The 21,312-nt window shown below is 39.3% G+C and overlaps 1 long non-coding RNA gene across 1 annotated transcript; it reads right to left on the bottom strand.

The window, feature by feature from the left end:
- Nucleotides 1-11,201: 11,201 nt before the first annotated feature.
- LOC117674051 (uncharacterized) lies at nucleotides 11,202-18,041 on the bottom strand. The gene is made up of 3 exons (XR_004593655.3): nucleotides 17,984-18,041; nucleotides 16,802-16,847; nucleotides 11,202-11,628 (listed from the first exon to the last, which is right to left on the bottom strand). It is a non-coding gene; the product is annotated as an uncharacterized LOC117674051 (long non-coding RNA).
- Nucleotides 18,042-21,312: the final 3,271 nt, after the last annotated feature.

Genomic DNA, 21,312 nt, shown 5'->3' with positions numbered 1-21,312 from the left:
ATCTCTAGATTTGAGCTATCCTTGGTTTTGAAATAATATTTCCTTTGCCATTTTGCCTTGTTAAGTGGGTATTTGTACTTTGAGTGGAAAAGTGAGTAATGGAAACACTGTTGAGTTCAAGGTAATAAGTGGGATCCGTCTCTTGTTTAATTGTTTCTGCTATTCGTCACGCTGCCGTTTTGTTTCTGCAGAATAGGCAGAAAGACATTTGTTTGGGAAAGACAAACGCTTAGCAAACCCTGTCTTTTAATTTAAAGCCTGCCCTGCCCACCAAAAGCTGAAGCGTAGGCACAGTTTCTCTACAAACATGGAATCCTCTTTCCACAAAACATTCTTTTGACTAATGGAAAATCTGAAATATATTACTAATAATGTATTGATAAAACACTACCATTGTGAAATAAATGCTAATATAATGATAAAAGCCCCTTTTATTTAAAACAAGAGAATACAGTCCTTCATAGAACATAGAATAATAGAGTTGAAAGGGAGCTTGGAGATCTTCTAGTCCCGTGATGGCGAACCTATGGCACACGTGCCACAGGTGGCACGCAGAGCCATATTGGTGGGCACATGAGTGTTGCCCTAGCTCAGCTCCAGCACGCATGTGTGCACCAGCCAACTGATTTTCAGGCCTTCTGGTCACACCGGAAGTCAGGAAACTGGCTGTTTCCGGCCTCTGGAGGACCTCCGGCAGGATGGGGAAGGCTGTTTTTGCCCTCCCCAGGCTCCTAGAAAGCCCCTGGAGCCTGGGGAGGGAGAAAAATGGGCCTACCGGGCCCACGGTGCCATCACATGCCAAAAGCAGGGGGGAGTATGGGGGGGTCACGTGCATGCGCAGGAGGATGGGGCGCATTGAATTATGGATGTGGGCACATGTACCCGTGACCCCCCCCACCGCTTTTGGCACACGATGGCAAAAAGGTTAGCCATCACTGTTCTACTCCAACCCCCTGCTTGAGCAGGAGACACTACACCATTTCAGATAAATGGTTGTCCAGTCTCTTTTTCCAATGATGGAGCACCCACAACTTCTGAAGGCAAGATATTTCATTGGTTGATTGCTCCAACGGTTAGAAATTTTCTCCTTAGTTCTAGATCGCTACTCTCCTTAGTTAGTTTCCATCCATTGTTTCTCGCCTTGTTTTTTGGTGCTTTGGAAGATAATTTGACCATCTCACCTTTGTAGGAGCCCCTTAAATATTGGAACAGTGCTATCATGTCTCCCCTAATTCTTCTTTTCATTAGAGTAGACATACCCAATTCCCCTAACTCTTCTTTGTATGTTTTGGAAAGGGTGCAAAGAAGAGCAACAAGAATGATTAGGGGATTCAAACTTCTGCTTCTAATCATGTTTCACAATTTCAGAAATTGGAATGAAAGATTTTGTATTCCTTGTCACATGTCTGTGAAGTCTTTGCTCAATTTTATATGCTATGATGGCTTTATATCAGGAGTGGGTTCTACTTACCTTTACTACCGGTTTGCAACGGGAGCACACACACACGTGCTTCTGCGCATGCGCAGATCACCCATGATGACATCTTGGCAGGTGGGCGTAGCCTCCCGCTGGTTTTACTACCGGTTCTATAGAACCGGACCAAACCAGGAGCAACCTATCACTGCTTTACATGTCAAGGCCTATGCCTGCCCTGGCACTCAGGCTAATCTTGAACTTGGGAAGATTGCAAAAGCAAACATTGAATAAATACAGTAAATATTTATTTATTTTATCAAGTTTATATAGCCTATGTGACTCTGAATGGCACACAACCAAAGAACACAAAAAACAAATATTTAAAATTATACCATATTAAAAACTTATAAAAAATAAAATATTAAATTAAATTAAATATTAAATTGATAGACAGAATAGAATAACAGAGTTGGAAGGGACCTTGGAGGTCTTCTAGTCCAATCCTGTTTAGACATGAAGATGATAGAGAAATAGAGAGAAAGATGATAGATGATAAATTTCTCTGATGCATTTCTATAAATCATAGTCCTTCTCTAAAAAATTATATTTATTACAGTATATATGTATGTATGCCTAGCTTTGAGCCAGTCACTCTGTTTTAGCTCAATCCACCTCACGTGGTTGCCATTTTGAGGAAAATAAGAGGAAGGAATATTCACAGCCTTGAGTTATTTATTTAAATAATAAATGTGGAATATACATATATACAGTAAATGAATTAATAAATAAAAATTCAAGCAGTTGCTCCAAGTGGACTAAAGATTGAGAGTAGTGACCCACATTCATGATCAGTGACTCTTTCTGTGCAAGAATTGGCTGAGATATTTAACTTCCCAAAGCTCCGTGCTTTGCTATTGGTGCATAAAAAATACTCCTATTTGACCTATCAGGTGTTCACTACCATATTTCATGACGTAGGATATAATTTCATTGATATCATATGGGGACATCTGTTAAATAAATAAAACATCTATGCCTGTTTTATTGTGTGGGTGTGTGTATTGAGTGAGCAATACATACACCCTTGTGTCATCATTTGCTTGGCTTTTGGGAAAACATTTTTGTACATTTTTGTACGTTCTAATGCTCTCTCCTCTTAAGGGTACAGCACGGTAGCTCAATTTGTTAGGACTCATAATCACAGAATCCTGAATGGAGTACAGTTTTCTGGACAAGTGGTCCACCATGACATTTAATGGAGCCAAATTTTGTGTGAAGACATGTAAGATCAGGAAGATGCTGGTTCTACCAAAATGTTACAATTTCTTCCTTCAAATGGTCTCGTCCCCCTTCCCCATCCTTGCCCTTCCCCAAGGGCCTGGCCTCCTGTTTTCACTGGCCAAGTAGTCCTCATGGTCATTTGTCTGGTGGGAAGCCAATTGATGCCTTCTAATCTCCACTAGCAGCATGGCAAGCCAGCTATCTCCTCAGGTTGTTCAGCCAGCTTGGGAGAGATTGGTTAGAGACTCAGAAGGCAGATCCGAGGAATCTAGCATGATTTTCATGGATAAGCTTTGCTGGTAGGAGCAAGCTCTCTTGGTTTTCTTCTCCTGCCTAAGATTGTGCTGGGATGTGGATTTGTAGCAGCTCCAGTTGCTATGGGTACCAAGTAGATTTGAGTTCCATTGCAGAGATATCCCAAGCGCATGCTTTGTGTTCAGACCAAATGTTTCCAGTAAATCCTACAGGAACCAGTAACATGATGCACCGAGGGACAATTCTGCGTCAAGGGACACCCTCCTAGTGATCCCGAACACTAGTTGCTAACATAGTAAAGTTAGAGAAATCCTGCAGTTTTTCACTATTCCCTGCAAATGGCAAGCCAAAACACAAAATACCTTAGACTTTTCATATTTCTATTTTTGTAGCATCTCGGTATTTTATACCTTTATCTCTCAGTGAGTAAATGGCTTGAGGACCAGCTGCTTCTTTTTTATATTACTTTTTAATGTTGTTTCTAGTATGTATACACACACACACATACACACTTTCTGCTTGTAACTGGGTTGTACATAATTTCTCTCCTTTTTCACTGCAGGAATTTGGAGGAGTTTTAAAAAACTGCTCCAAGATGAACACATATGTAGGCAGGAGCTGGTGAACAGGAAAGGCATTCACAACATTAATGACAACTACACCAGTTGTCATTACAACAGCAAGTCCCAGGAAGTCTTACAGCCTTAACAAGCCATTTTATATCTGCTGGTGAATGGGGAGCGGTTGATTATAAGGATGGTAACAAAAACAGGCAGCTCATTTCAATCTGTTCTAAATGAAGAACCAAATATGGAATTAAAATGATGGAATGCTTGATAAATGCTAAATTGGGAGATTTTACAAAATTGCTGTGATTACCAGACACATTTGTCTCCTAATGCGTACTTAGATTCAGCACTCGGTATTCGAAACTTACATTATGCTAATTGCAAGACACAGCCATTTTAGTTTTCCCACCTCCACTCCCAGTTCAAAATTAATCCTTAAAAAAGAAAATATGCTGTTCTTCCTAGGAAGATGATTAAATATATTCAAATTGCTTCTGGAATATTAAATATACTGAACATGCAAGGAGAAAAAAAGACACATTATGCATACTTCTCTATGCATAATGCATTATGCATACTGTTTAAAAAAAAACTTTTAAAAAAAGAGAGAGAAAGAAATAGTACCAGGTTTACAGGTTAGAGTCACACGAATTGGCCAACAAGGATCCAGTAAAGATGTTTTACTGTAGAAAGAGCAGAGTGGTCTCAATTCCACTTCCTCTGAAGTCACTGATGCCACTTTCCACACAATTCCCTAAACCAGGGTGTCAAACTCAAGGCCTGCGGACCGCATCCAGCCCCTGGGGTGCTTAAATCTGGCTCATGGGGCCAGTCTGGAAATAGCAAAGGACCGGCCCATAGTGCCTATCGCAGTCAAAATGGGGCATGGGGGAGCCATGCGTGCCCCCCATGCCCTGCAGCACTCTGCTGGCCAAAATGGGGAGCGGAGGGGCTGTGTGAGCCCCCCCCCACATCCCATTTTAGCCAGAAAAGTGCTGCAGAAGGCCATCCAGGCCCCAAAATGTTGCACGGAGGGGGGCTTCACACGCCCCCCCCCCGTGACATGTTTTCACGGTAAAGTGCTGTAGTAAGCTGTCCAAGCCAAAAATGGGGTGTGGAGGTGTCTCATGTGGCCTCCCACACCCTATTTTGGCCAGCAAAGTGCTGCAGGAGGCTGTCCAGGCTGAAAACGGGGCCCAGTGAGGCCTCACGCAGCCTCCCCGTGCCCCATTTTGGCCAGTAGGGTGCTGCAGGAGGTGTCCGTCCTGTCTACGCCCCCTTTGACCTGGCCCGCGGAGGACAACTACAGTGCTGATCTGGCCCTTGAAGAAATTTAGTTTGACATCCCTGCCTTAAACCATCTAGAACAGGATGTGAATAATACTCACATCAAGGAAGGAAAGCAGGACATTGTATTTGTCAGATGTAAATGCCTTATTCTCCAATGTGTAAATAATGTATATATGGAACATCAGAGGTTAACTTATTCTTTGGACTTTAATGTATTCATAACTTACCACTCCCATTCCTAGCTCCACCCCTTGTATATATAAGGAGCCACCCTCACCATTCTCGTCGCTTCTACCTTGAATATTCAGTGAATATAGAATGCCTATCATAATTAAAAAGAAATATATTTAAAGCTCTAACTCCTATTATCTTTATTGAGTCTGATCCTGAAAATATTGCAACAAGCTGGTAGCAGAGGATGGTTAATTGACTCAATAAGTAATTAAAAATGTCCAAGAAAGATAGGCCCAACACCAGGGCCTACAGCAAAGAAATAGAAACTGATCAAGAGATGATCAACGAATCCACCAATGCGATTTCGAGAGAATCCGAAGAATACACCACTGAAGAAGAAGAACTAATGAGTGAAAATAATGACCAGAAAGAAATCGAAATAGAAAATAACGAACTCAGGTCAGAGATATTAAAGATACTAAAAAGCCAAAAGAATGATGAAAGTCTCATCGCGGACCTCCAGGAGATGCTGAAGAACAGCGGAGCAGCGAGAGAGAAAAACGTCATTAAAGAAAAACCCAAAGATCAAAAAACCGTAAGTGAGATGACTACTGAGAAAATAGTTGTTAAAAAGAAAAGATGTGATCCCGCGCGAAATTTTGAATGGCAGCCATCTTGGTTTCAACGAACTTCAAAAGAGAATGGAGCAGAGCCAATCAAAACGCTCAGTTCAAAATTTCTGGCGCGAAAAACACTATCAGACGAAGAAAGTGAGAAAGAAGTCTCAAACTCTTCAGATGATCCAAAATCAGAAAGTGAAGACGATTTAACAAAATCTCAAGTAAAATCAGCAATGAAAACGCTTTTTGCTACTTTTGGGCCAAGACTGAAAATTACCAAGACATCTACGAAGAAGCAAGAAATCAAACCGGCGACTCAAGACCTGCACGCTCCCATCCTGACTTCGAAAGCGACGACGCCCGAGCCCAGAGAGCCATGCCGATTTCGCCCTACACCACAGACAAAATCGAATACCAACGCACACAAAAAGAAGAAAAGAACCGTCGCCACCACCAGAACCCCAAAAACCGAGCCAGAGACCGACTCATCTGAGGAGGAGCGGATCGAGAGAGCTGAAAGGGAGAGAACCTTCCACGACGCCACCAAAGAAGAAATGAGCAACGCGCATGTGCGAAACTACGTAGACGACCCAGAAGGACTTGAACTGGCCAGAGAACCGCGCAGACTCATTGCAAGCATCCCAATGCCGTTCTGTAATTTCCTGCACTTGAGAGATCACGGACTGCCCCAGGTTGTAAGTAATGGACAGAATAATGTAGGTAACTTACCCAGTGACTTCCCAAAACTTAGAATTGATGGCATTAATTTACAAGAGTGGTATCAACAGCTTCAGGTTATTTTCATGAAAGAAAATTTACTATTCTTTATAACTAGCCCTCCAAGAAGACCTTGGACTTTAAAAATAGATTGTTTACATCATAGAGCATTTTTCATAATAATATCTAGCGTGTCTCCTGCAATGTATCATAGCATCAAACCAAACCTAACTGTATCAGAAATAATTCAATGCATGTTTAATCTATTTCACAGCGATAGCGTAGCTACAACCACAAGAATGTCTAAGGATTTCTTTTCCTCTAGAGTAAAACCAGGGGTTTCCATAAGTGAGCATTTGATAAATCTAAACAAAATAAGAGCTGAGCTACAATTGAGGGGGGAAGTGATTTCAGATCAAACAATGAAAAGTGTTATTATCAATTCACTTGATCCATCATGGGATAGCTTTATGTCACACTTAGATACCATTAATTTGGGATATTTATCCATAGAAAGTCTATCTAACAAATTGATAGCAGAAGACAATTCAAGAAAAAATCGATCCAGTAACCAAACAGACCACAAACCTTTTAGGAAAGTAGTCTTTCAAGATAAACATAATGAGGCCTTTAGATGCTACAATTGTGGATCCAGGGAACATAGTAGAAGAGACTGCCCCAAAGTCTCAAGAGAGAGACATAGACCAGAATATAGGAGCAAATATAATTACAGACAATCTTCCACAGATAGACACAAATATAGAAGTCCACCAAATTACAAAGAAGGTAGAAGGGGTAGAGAAAATTCAAAAGAGAGGAAATCTGGGTCACTGAATGGGCTAAATAAACAAGACAGCACCAGAACACAGCAGGATGAGAATAACAATTGGCTTATTGATTCTGGTGCAACAAATCACACCACCAACAACAAAAGTATATTATCTTCATTTATAGAAGATAAGTTTGTGATAAAGGTAGCTAATCAAGAAAAGGTTCAAGTACTAGGCAAAGGAAATGTGACCTTGCCTGGTCTAGGGAAAATAGAGGGGGTATTATTAATCCCAGAAATACCTCACAACATACTAAGTGCCATAAAATTAAGCAGAGAATCTGATATCAATATAGTTTTCTCAAAGGGGAAAGCAACTATAGAAAAGAACAAAACAAATGTAGGTACTGTAATGATAAAAGGAGGTCTACCCTATCTGATAACTAAAGAAAGATGTTTACATAACATTGATTCAAATATGGAAGATTATATTGAAGCAGATGATGAAAATGTCAGTAACAGTGACAATGATGAGTGTAGAATAACTCATGATCACAAAAATACATACAAGGAAAAGAAACCAAAAATAGGTAAACCAATTCATGATGAGTGTGCTCACATCTTACACAGGAAGTTAGGACATGCAAGCTTTCCTGTAGTACAAAAAATGACTGAACACGCAGAAGGTGTCAAAATAAAAAATTGTGAAAATTATTTGGAATGCTCAGTATGTAAGTCCACCAAACTAAAAACCAGTCCAAGACCAAAAAAATCTAACAGATCAACTAACAATATTTTTGATTTGGTACATATGGACTTAGTTGGTCCATTAAGTCCCTCAATTACCTATAGAAAACGTTACTTCCTAACAATAGTGGATGACTACAGCCGATATGGTTTTGTTTACACATTAAAGCACAAGGATGAAACATTTCAGAAATTTAAGGAATTCTACAAACGTATAGAAACACAACATAATATCAGAATAAAGCAAATTATGACAGATAGGGGATGTGAGTTCATGTCTAAAGAATTCTCCCAATGGTTAAAGGATAGAGGAATGTTACATTTCACGTCCAATCCTTTTTCTGCATTTCAAAATGGAGTTGCAGAGAGGAAAAATTCCACACTACAAACCATGATTAGGTGCACATTAGAGGATGCTGGTTTAGGCAAACAATTTTGGTCAGAGGCATTACATTATTCGAATTACACTCAAAATAGAACCTGGTCCAGTATTGTGAATAAGACACCATATGAGGTGATGTACAATAGAAAACCCAAATTATCACACATGCACATATTTGGAGTCACTGCAGACGTACACATACCTAAACAATTGAGGAGAAAGGGAGAAAACGTATCCAGGAGATTAAGATTCATGGGATACGAAACTGGAACCAAAGGGTACAGATTTATTGATAGTAATAACAAATTTATAGTATCCAGAACAGCTGTGTTCCATGAACAGGCCAATTGGTCAAAATTGCACCTTAATGAAATATTTCCTAATAAATGTAAAGATACGATATCTTGCGAGGAAGGAACAACAGAAAATCAAAATATTAACAAAAGTAAGAACAAAACCAAAACTTGGACTAATAGTCAGCATAAAATAAAGACAGACACATTAACAAAAAAGGAAGCTAGATATTTGCATGATAACCATAGCAAGCCTGAAAGAACTATTAGAAACAATAGAAATCAAATACCAAATAAATACAAAGATTACATAATGCATATGAATGGAGAACAAATAACACCTAATACATATGAAGAAGTATTGAAACTTCCACATGAAGAAAGAGAAAAATGGGAACTAGCTATGGAAAAAGAGATGGAAAGTTTACAAGGATTAAATGTATTCACACCTGCGATCGCACCTAAGGATAAAACAATTATAGGTACCAGGTGGATTTATAAAATTAAGAACTTAGAAGGAGGCAATACCTTATACAAGGCTAGACTAGTTGCACAAGGCTATGCACAAAAATATCCAGAAGACTATACTGATACATATTCACCCACAGTGAGAACAGAGAGTGTCAAAACAGCCCTTGTAGTAGCATCTGCACTCAATCTGGACGTATTCCAATATGACATACAGACCGCATACTTACATGCAAAATTAGATAAGGAAATATATGTAAGAGCACCACACAGTCAATACACTAATAAGAACGAAATTTGGTTATTAAATAAGAGTCTGTACGGATTAAAGCAATCCGGCAAAAGATGGTACGATTGCTTGGTAAAAGTACTTAAGACCATGGATTTCAACGCCACCACTGCTGATAACTGTTTCTTTGTAAAAAAGAGTAATGATCATATTGAATTTGTATTAATTTACGTGGACGATATTTTATACATTGGAAAGCATAAAGAGAGCAGGGAAATCTTTGTAAATAAGTTAAATGAACACTTCTCACTGAAATCTCTGGGTAAAGTGAATAAATACCTTGGTGTGCAAATTAACAAAACTAAAAGGGGATTCAAACTTACACAGAAAGATAAAATCATCGAACTCCTAAACAAATGTAACTTAAATAATGCTAAAACCTGTGACACCCCTATGCAAACTGATTTTCTTAGAAACACTGATGAATCTTCCCCTGAGTTTAAAGACAACACATTTTACAGATCAGTTATAGGTTCACTCCTTTATATATCTAATTGGACTAGGCCAGATATTGCATTACCTCTCAATCTATTGTCAAGATATGTTAGTAAACCAACCTTGTATCATTGGGAAGCTGTCAAAAGAATTCTAAGATATCTGAAGGGTACATTAGATTTTTGTTTAATGTTGGAACCCAATAATGACAGAGAACCAAAAATTACTTGTTATGCTGATGCAGATTGGGCTGGTGATACATCATGCAGAAAGAGTACTTCTGGTTATGTTTTTCTATTGAATGATTGTCCAGTTTACTGGTATACTGGTAAACAAGAACTAGTAGCCACTTCTACTACAGAAGCGGAATATGTTTGTTTGTCCAAGGCTGCAAATAACCTTGTATGGTTCAATGATCTGATCACTGATGTTTGGAGGAAACCCACCTTACCATTTATTATGCATGAAGACAATAAAGCGGCCATTGAAATATCCAGATCCGATGCAATTGGACAAAGGTCCAGGCATATTGATATAAAGTTTAAGCATGTGAGACAACTGTCTCAAGACGGATTCATTAAAGCAATACATTGCGATACTTCTGAACAATTAGCTGACATATTAACAAAACCCTTACCTTCTAAACAACACAAATATTTAACTTCTAAATTATATGTATTATATTGTCCTGAATCAGAATGTAATTGGTGTTGTGTAACGAACCGGCATTTAGAGGGGGATTTGTCAGATGTAAATGCCTTATTCTCCAATGTGTAAATAATGTATATATGGAACATCAGAGGTTAACTTATTCTTTGGACTTTAATGTATTCATAACTTACCACTCCCATTCCTAGCTCCACCCCTTGTATATATAAGGAGCCACCCTCACCATTCTCGTCGCTTCTACCTTGAATATTCAGTGAATATAGAATGCCTATCATAATTAAAAAGAAATATATTTAAAGCTCTAACTCCTATTATCTTTATTGAGTCTGATCCTGAAAATATTGCAACAGTATTCTAATACCAGTGGAATAGGGAACACAATTTAGATCCAACTTTAACTAATTTAACCAAACTCCTGACCATTACCATGGCATTATATATATATATATATATGTATTTGTTTATTACAAGTCTTTCTGAAAGTTAGGTTTTATCCATGCAAAGCCTGATCAATATAGTAGGACTATTCAGATTTATCTATTTACCATTACAGGTTTAGTCTACAAATTGCATACAATTGATGGAACACGGTTATCATGTTTCTTTAAGAGCAACAGCTCCCGAGGAGTGCAATTTTGAATGATCACAGAATCATTTTGTGTCAGAATGAATATATGGGGAATGTAGCCTTTTCACTGCCCAATTATGTGCATTTGGAGTCTCCTCTCCTTTCGAAAATGCTTCCTTGTCAGCCTTTTGAGTCTAGGAGCTTAGCTGCCTCATAGAAGGAGATAAGAACACAGTAGCCAGGATGGGAGTTGAACAATGGCTTCTCTTGCTATTTCTTTATTGCAGCTGTAGTATTTCAAATAGAAGTTTGAGGTTTACATTTTTTTTTTTCCTTGTGAGAAATGGAAGGAAAACTCAAACTACCGTCCTGAGACTATTATCCAAAATAGAGATAGAAAGGCTGGCTGAGCTTAAATGTGTGCTGTCGATACACTTCTTTGCTGATGCTATATATGAGCAATGAAAAGGGGGGGGGTCAGCGGAGGAAAGGGGGTGTTGAAATAGGCATGTGTGTAGGGGGCAAGGGACAAAACAAACATCAGGATTCAAAATCTATGATCAATTCATCTGCGTCATATTTCAGGACACCATTCATAAAGATGGAATTAGCATCATGATGTGATTTGGATGCAATTTCAGCTTGTTCTGGGTGCTTTTGGCCCTCTCTCCATAGTCCAGATGGTCTGGAGAAGATACAAGGAAAGCATTTTAGGAACTTTTATTTGCTAACAGAATGCTCAGAACTGAAGATCCCATTTCACTCCTTAATCCAGGACTTCCTATTCATATTTTAACAGATCTTGCTGCTTTCCATGTATGCTTCCATATATGCTTTCATACAGTGGCGAAATCCAAATTTTTTTACTACTGGTTCTGTGGGCGTGGCTTGGTGGGCGTGGTTTGGTGGGCGTGGCAGGGGAACGATACTGCAAAATCTCCATTCCCACCCCACTCCAGAGGAAAGATACTGCAAAATCCCTATTCCCTCCCCACTCCTGGGGGAAGGATATTGCAAAATCTCCATTCCCACCCCACTCCAGGGGAAGGATATTGCAAAATCTCCATTCCCACCCCACCCTAGGGCCAGCCAGAGGTGGTATTTGTCAGTTCTCCGAACTGCTCAAAATTTCCGCTACCTGTTCTGCAGAACCTGTCAGAACCTGCTGGATTTCACCCCCGCTTTTATAGTCTTGGGCCCAGGGTGTGTGAATTGCACTCCTTTTCCTATATGGTCCATCCTTCTTGCTGAATTCAGATGGCATTGTGTTAAGTCTGTAACGGCAACTGCAGCTTCTGAATAATTGATCCAGTTCTTAAGAATGTGATCTGCTTGCTGAATTGAGGAGCCTAAGTTCTTTGTTGCTTATTGTTCCTAAACACAGATCTTTTACCACAGGTTTTAATTGCATTTATTTGTTTTCAAGTATTTAATATATTCTACATATTTAATTTTAATATTTAATTATATACTTTTGAGTTATGATAAGTAAAATCAGAAAAAGGATGGATGGATGGATGCTGACATTTAGGATGGTCTTGGGAAAGGGCTATGAAGTCCTATTTTTTATTATCCCAGATCTCTGAGGGTTGAGTAACAATGGGAAGATTCCACACACTGCATGCTGTTAGAAGAAGCTCCTTAGAAGCAAACTAAAGCAGTTTGGTTGTGTGTTCAATGCAGTGATTCACATTTATAATCACCCAGTCAGAGGTGATATTCAGCAGATTCTGACCAGTTCTGGAGAACCAGTAGCAAAACTTTTGAGTAGTTCGGAGAACTGGTAGTAAAAATTCTGACTGGCCCCACCCCTATCTATTCTCTGCCTTCCGAGTCCCAGCTGATCAGGAGGAAATGGGGATTTTGCAGTAATCTTCCCCTGGAGTAGGGTGGGAATGGAGATTTTACAGTATACTTCCCCTGCCATGCCCACCAAGCCACGCCCACCAAGCCATGCCACACCCACCAAGCCACACCCACATAACCGGTAGTAAAAAAATTTGAAACCCACCACTGACCCCAGTTCTCTTCTCTCCCATTCTCCTGAAATAAAACCTTCTGACTTCTTCCCCTTGCTTCTGCTCACAAAACTTGAAATGTAGCCATTGAAATCCAGCTTCTCTCATTGGTGTGCATTGGTTGAGTATTGAAAAACTGCCTAGAGTAAGGAGGGTTTCTGTGTGTAAATCAGTGGGGACTGGCTGTGATTTTCTCCAATTAAATGAAATATTATGTGTGATGTCACACGCTTAGCCAGAAAATCAGAAAATTACATGATGGATGAATGCAGCTTCCTAATGGCCTATGGGCAGTGGTGGGATTGAAATAATTTAACAACCGGTTCTCTGCCCTAATAATTTCTTCCAACAACCAGTTCACCAAACTGCTCAGAAATGTAACAACCGGTTCTCCCGAAGTGGTGCGAACTGGCTGAATCCCTCCACTGCCTATGGGGGAATGATAAAGGCACTTACTTGTTTCCATCAGGTGAACAAGGATTATGTGGGAGGGACCTTGTGGGAAACTAAAGATATGTTCACTACCAACACAATTTACTAGCTGATCTAAGGGACAATGTTGTGCCAGAGCAAAACTCAGAGTTTGCTGCTGCTACTACTAACCAAACTGATTATTTTTAGTTTTACCCCAGCATTCAGCTAAAATCCTCTCTTGAAGGAAAGATTTGCCTCCGGCCGAGGCTGAATGAATTTCTGCTGTGCTAAGACAATTTTGAAAAGTGATTATGGCCAGATGATCTTGTTGTCATAGAAACCAAAATCATTTCCCCATTAGCAACATAGCATTTTCTAAGCTCATCCAACCATCACTGTGCCAATATCACAGTAATGGAAACAGGCTTTATATCACCTCAACAATAGCTGGGTGATGTTATAAAGATGCTATAAGTCACAAGAGAAGGAATGGTCTAACTGCATTAATTAATCTTCTTTTTCTTGCAGACAAGACAAAAAAAAATTCTAAATTGAAAATGTCAAAAGCCCTTTCTTTGTGAATCGAGGCATCTGCCACCAAAGGGTGACATCACAACGCAAACCTGGCCTTTTGTATTTGAATCCCAATATTTCAGGTCTACATAGATTTCAATCTATGTAAATCACATAAATTGTGCCACAATGTTGTAACAGGTGGTTTGCCATTTGTCCCGTCTCCTTTTCTCCTACAGATGGTCTCAATTTACGACCACAATCGAAACTGGAACATTCATCTCTAGATGAGGTGGTAGTTGAATGAGCACCTCATTTGCGACCTTTTTGGTTGTGGCCATTAAGCAAAATCATCACAGTTGTTAAATGAATCACATGGACATTAAATAAATTCAGCTCTTCCCATTGGATTTGCTTGCTGGAAGCCAGCTGGGAAGGTCGCAAATGGCGATCATATGATCCCGGGATACCCCAACTACCATCAATACATGCTACATAGATACTAAGCACCCAAATTGCTGCAACAGTAGTAAGAACAAAGACCAGTCATTAGTGAGAGGACTGGGCTTTTTTCAGTGCCTTCAAAACTTGGAATGGTGGCTAAACAAATCGTTGTTCTTCTTGTACTTCTACTTTATTGTAAGGCTATGTTAACAGAATCTTGCATGTTTGAAAATGCAAATCTCCTGCAATCTCCTTTACTGACTGAGAAATTAAGAAATGTCCCTTCTGGGCCTCTCTCTCGGCCCACCACACAGCTGCAGACTGTACCCTTTCTTATCTGATTGTTCCCTAGGTAGCATCTCTTTGCATCATTTTTCGAAGTCGTTTCCTTAATATTACAGATCACTGTTGAGCTGAAGGACACAGGGCACATATTTGAATCAGCAGTAAAGTTCACTAGCATCAGTGGTGGGTTTCAAAAATGTTTACTACCAGTTCTGTGGCTGTGGCTTGGTGGGCGTGGCTTGGTGGGCATGGCAGGGGAAGGATACTGTAAAATCTCCATTCCCTTCCCACTCCAGGGGCAGGTTACTGCAAAATCCCCATTTCTTCCTGATCATCTGGGACTCGAGAGGCAGTGAATAGCTGGGGGTGGGGCCAGTCAGAGGTGGTATTTACCGGTTCTCCGAACTACTCAAAATTTCCGCTACTGGTTCTCCAGAACTGGTCAGAACCTGCAGAAACCCACCTCTGACTAGCATGAAATCTGATGTCTCCATTCCTTAACATAAACCCTAACAAACCTTATGAGGTTTACCTCATGAGTCTTGTCACTGCGTTTTTGTATTTATCAGATGAGCTCTTATTTTTGAACTCTCAGACTTACCGTAGCTTGCCAAGTTCTTATCAGTAAGCTAACTGCACATGTCTACATTCCTTCTCTTTTCTTCTAACTTTTCTTGTTCTCTGGCCAAGAGAGGTGGCCGGGAAAGCTTTGCCAAGATGTAACTAATTAACTAGTGAGATGTTTTATTTTCTTTATAACAAATAAATGAGTTTTTCTTAGAAAATATATCTTCGGGTTTATTTTCTTAAAGTATGCTTCAAGGGAAAAGCCTCGATTCACTTCTCTAAATCAAAGTGCGATTACCCAAAAGCAGAATGGGATTAATTGCCACCCTGACAAGTCTGTCCTTTGACTGTGTGAGAATGAGGCAATATCAACTTGGATAGAGCTAAGGATGATTTAGGCTTTTTTCACTCATGGTCCAAGGAGTGTAGGAAGGTAACATAGCAGGAAAAAAAAAAAGCAATTGCTGGGGCATGTTTGCAAAAAGTCTTAAGGCTGCATAGGAAATCTGAGTTCCTTATGTACTCTCAAAGAAAAACGTATGTATTGGTTACATTTATTTACATGTATTCATTATTAATTATATTTATTGGTTATTCTGGTCATAGGAATTAGGTATGTCTAATCTAATGAAAAGAAGGACTAGGGAGAGACATGATAGCACTGTTCCAATATTTAAGAGGTTCCTACAAGGACGAGAAGATCAAACTATTTTCCAAAAGGCAAGATAAGAAACAATGGATGGAAACTAACCAAGGAGAGAAGCAACCTAGAACTAAGGAGAAAATTCCTAATGGTTAGAGCAATCAACCAATGGAATATCTTGCCTTCAGAAGTTGTAGGTGCTCCATCACTGGAGGCTTTTAAAAAGAGACTGGACAACTATTTGTCTGAAATGGTATATGGACTCCTGCTTGAGCAGGGGATTGTACTAGAAGACCTCCAAGGTCGCTTCCAACTCTATTATTCTATGTCATATGTGCCAAGAACAAAATTCATAATCAGATTAGCCCTAGCAGACAAACCCTCTTGCACCCAAGCATCAACACAAATACAAGAACAAATAGATTTTGAAGAAATTCTGGCTTTTGAAAGTTACTTGGGCAACACTTGAACTAATATGACCGTTTTTAATTCTGGGATTAAACGGAAGGACAATGCTAAAGCTGTTTGGTTTCAAGCTATTTGATTTCATGCATGAGCAGAATGTGAAGGGTTGTGAGGTTTTTGTATGGGTGATGGCTAAAATCAGCTCTCTGTTTCCATAGATATGTGGACAACTCATGGAAAGTCACTTGCATAATGCTGGCTCCTGTACAAAAAGATCTGTTTGCTCTGTTCAGGGATGATGAAAATTGATCCTCTCAAAAAGAGAGAAACCTTTTATTTTACTTTGTTTTGTTTTGCTTTGCTTTATTAAATTTATTATAGTTGCCCACCCCAAAAATATTCTAAGCAGTTTAAATTTTAAGACATAATAATAATACAGCTTTATGTTCCCGTCTCGATTGAAAATAAGCAATCAATAATTATTTCACAGCTATATTATATAGGAGTCAGACATAGGAACTGTATATATTCTTCATCTTTCTCTCTGTGTTACTTTATTTGATTCTTACCTGTGATCTATCAGCATTTACTGTGAGAACTGTCTGTCATTAACTGCTGATAAAAGTAAAAAAAGAATATTTTCTCATAGCTGTATCTAAGCTTTTTAATTGTTTTTTTAAATTGTGTGATTAAACAGAAATGCTTCAGTCTATTATGCCAGAGATCCCCAACCCCCAGGCTGAGACCCAGTACTGGGCCATGGCCTGTTCAGAACTGGGCTGCACAAGGGGCAGGCAAATGCGTGGGCGGAGCTTCATTTGTGCCAGCGGCGGGCACATACACAAGTGCCCACCACTCATGCAAATGGAGCTGGATGTGCTAGCCTCCATACTTGCCACTCACATGGAACAATTTCCTCTTCCCCCCTCACCACCACTGGTCCATGATGCCGGAAAGGTTGGGAACCACTTGTATTATGTAACCTTTCCATTGGCATAAATCTCTTCATTATCATCTAGACAGAGTAGGACAGAAAGGAATTAAATCTTTATAGCAGTCCCCTAAGGCTCCTACTTGTGAACTCTGAGGGACAGAGTTAGCTTACTTGCTGCATTTTTTTTTTTTACGTAGCTTGGTAAGCAGAGGATGAAGTCAGCAAGCAGCCAAAATGTCTTTCTCTTGGCACCAGATAGGCAGAAGGCGAGACTGATGTGACAATGATTTATATCTCCTATTTGTCCCAACAGGAGTGATTCACTTAAAATTTGCTGCAAAGAAATACTGTATAGAAATTGGGAGGGGGGTATGAGGGTCCTCAAATGCACATATCTAAATATATCTTCAAATGCGGTGGCATGCCAGGGAGAGGGGAGAATACTTTAAGTAGTGTGCACGGTAGGCAACCACACTCCTGCAAGAATAAAAGTAAGTGGAATGCCATTAAAGAAGATGATTGCCTTAAAGCAATGCTTCCCAACCTGGAATTATCCAAAATTGGGTAAAAGCAATTTTTCTTTGGGTGACACACAAAATGACACACAAACCCATTACCCAATCACAACAGGGACATTTAAATTGACTTTAAGTGTTTTACCTACATTAGTTAGAATTTTTTTAAAAAAAATTATTTTATAATGCAGTTTTGGGAAATGAAGGAAAACGTTTGGGAAGCACTGCACTTAAGGAATGATAAATGCCACAGTTACTCTGGAAAACCCATATAGTTTTATGAAAGATGTTCCCTTTCTAACCTATGTCTGGCCATTTTGTGACATCGCAGCTATACTTTGTTCAAACATTTGAGAAACTGACAGTGAAGGAAGTAGTTTTATGTGAGAGAAAAATTCCCTCACAGTTGCTGTGCCTATTAATGGCTTTTGGCTTAGACAATTAAATAAGCCAATCAGAGAGCAGCTCATGGCTTTGAATCTCCCAAGCTTTTTTATGCCCTCCCCTAACTGCCACTGTGACAGTATAAAAGGAGATGCTTGCCAGCAGACATTTTGGACTCTTCGGGATCAGAGGCAGAGCTGAAGTCACTAAAGCCTCTTCCTTCTGAGGAAGAAAAGCCCGAACTTCAATTGCATAGAGCGATTGCACCAGAGAGCTGACAGGACACTTAAGAAAGAGAATGACATCTAACATTCCTTTTGAATAGACCTTGTTTTATTTTCTGTAAATAAAAATAGTTTAATGTAAACTGCTTGTGAGGCTCATTTGTTCTAGTAGATTGTAAGCGAGATAAGGTCACGGTCCATCGAGGCCCCCTCCATCACATTTCATTAAATGGAAATCTTGCAAGACTAAATTGGGGGGCATTCATTTTAATAATTCTTCAGCAAGATTTAATGGGAATAGATATCCTCTTGAAATCATTGGGTCCTTTCCGGGTAAATCTTGGTAGGATTGGATGTAAAATCTTGTAAGCTTTGTTCTTCCATAAAGCTTCTTTTGAATAAGTTTTTGATTTTGCCGTAGAATAGTACTTATCACATCTGATGGTGCAGCAGCTTCAAAATAGGAAAACAGGAGGAGGAAAGGGTATTATGTACATTCACTGCCTTGGGTGACTTATAAGGTAATAAAGGCAGGATAAAAATCTAATAAAATAAAATGAAATAAATCATATTTGTGATTTACTCAGCTTAAGATGCACAACAAAGGATGCCCATGGGAGTCCTGCTTCATGCCAGCAGAATTTCCAGAGAATTCTGGTAGGAATATTTTCAATGCCCACATTTTTTGTGAAAGCATTGCAGCCACAAACGCAATTGTATATGATATCTGAATTGCTAAAATTCTCTGGAGAAAGATAGATCTGGAAATCACCCATATGTAATCCAGAGAGCTGATTTTTGTAAGTGGACAGCAGAAATCATTGTTTCTGGATATGCTTGCAATCAACTAAGGGTCATATCTTTCATCATTCTATGAGCTGTAAATATAGTCTTTCAAGAACTCAAGGTTTGACACAAACCTCATCTTTTAAATCACTTTGGAGTTTTACTTTTTCTTATTGCTTCTTTAAGATTGAAAAATCTTCAGAACCACATATCTACCAGTTGCTGGGTAGAATTCTCTTCAATTGGTTTAAAAAGCAAGAAAATCACACTTTTCCAGCTTTGTAAGATCTTTATTTTTTGCAATTTCTTGTAATATACAGCAAAGAGATGAGTTCAGAATTGTTTCTGCAAAATGTTATGAATGGCAAAGCTTTATGAAATTGACTTAAAGAAAACTTTTCAAAGACTTTGAAGTTAATTAGAAAATTCTCTTGTGTGGAAAAATCTTATTTATCTATCAATTGCAAAACAAGATTTGAAGATCAATTACTAAAGCACAAGATGGCTACTTTGAAGGAAATGTTTGATCTATTGCAACCCAAAGTTACTATTGAAATGAACAAATTCCTCTAGAGATAACTGAAAAAAATTCTAAGGTGGATTTAAAAATTACAGCATAAGAAAGAGAAGGAAATACTACATTTACAAATGCAATTAGATGATCATTTAAAAATTGAAAAGGCCATACAAATAATCTATCAAATGAGTGATATGGACTACCCTTTTCAACTGAAATATAACAGATTTACTGGAAATTACTTTGTGGAAGTTATAAAGGGACTTGGACGAAGATGATTTTGAGAAAAGAGGAAAAATAATAGAAGAAAACATGAGTTAGAATTTTATTTATGAGACCTAAGAATGGCTAAAAGAAAGAAGGGAAACTTTGCTTTATATGATTATTCAGTTTTTTATTTCTTCCTTTCAGCCATGATTATGAGTTTCTGTTTCTGGAAATGCTAAATGGTTATCTGAATTGGATAGTTTTTCTTTTGGGAATATTTAATGTAATGGATTACTTCGTAATATTTATATTATTATTTTTTTTGATACTTAAATAAGAGCGATTTTTTCTGGTAAATGTCTATGGAGATTCTCAGTCATCCAGGTCATGTGCTTTTTCAAGAGGCAACTGGACTTTCTGTTTTTTCTTTGAAGATGTTTCACTTCTCATCCAAGAAGCTTCTTGGTTTTAAATAAGTTTAATAGTTTTCAATTCCTTTTCTGCATGTAATTGTTACGAAAAGAATGACGGGAACTTAGACTAAATGAAAAGGGGTTATGTTATTAGGTAGGGGACTGATGGGGCAGTGGCTTAATGATGCTGGAACTGCTGGCCAGGAATGTGTTCTGCCCTAGGCTTCCTGAGACAGTAAAAAGCACACAATAAGTCCCAAAAACCCTCTTTTTATTTCAACAGCTGTGAATTCTGTTCATTCACAGTCCGTGATGAGTCACAAATAGTTTGTAAAGTCTCCAACAGAAGTCTGCCACAGTCCTTTGGGATAAGGCTGATAAGCATCCACCTTTATCACCCTTGATATGCTGCTAAAGACCTAATTGGCAATTAGCTTTGCAAGGACACACGGAGCACAGAGTCAAAAATGGAGCTTCAGAATTTAAACCAACCAGCATGAACAAAGTTGCTTCCTGCAAAGGCTCACGTGCCTTTGCTCCTCCTTTATGTTTTATGGGAGGGGCCAATCATCTCCAAGCCTTACTCCCGAGTCGCCCCTTTTGTCTTAACTGTTCTTGCCTTCTGGCAGCTCTGCGCATGCATGCATTGGGAACAGGCTCCCCCTGTTCCTCTGCCTCGCTGACATCAGACTCTGGAGGCTTCAGAGTCAGCATATAACTCCCAAGTGGCTCTGGTCCCATCTCTGCCTCCAATGCAGAGCCCTTGTCTGAGCGTTCCCCAGCCTCCAGGACTGGCCCATGTTCCTCCCCAGCCTCCTCACTGTCCGACTCTGCTGCCAGCTTCACAGGCTGCAGGCAGACCACAACAGAATGGTCTGCACTCCGCAGTTTGAGCAAGCAACGTGATATAAAGTGAGTTCCTTCCGCTCACTCCCTGGCTCCTTCCCACCCATCAGTTCGAAAGCATGCAATAATGCAAGTAGAGAAATGGGTACCACTTCGGTGGGAAAAAACTAGCTGTGTTTATGTGTGTGAAGAGTGGAAGCCGGTGCTGGACCTGGCCAGATGCGAGGCGATGCAACACAACGGGAAGTGAAGCA

Source organism: Pantherophis guttatus, chromosome 1, assembly GCF_059756535.1.
Source record: "Pantherophis guttatus breed Tessera chromosome 1, ASM5975653v1, whole genome shotgun sequence".
Lineage (NCBI taxonomy): Eukaryota > Metazoa > Chordata > Lepidosauria > Squamata > Colubridae > Pantherophis > Pantherophis guttatus.
The sequence above is the reverse complement of the archived record's forward strand: the minus strand, read 5'-3'. Positions and strand labels throughout refer to the sequence as shown.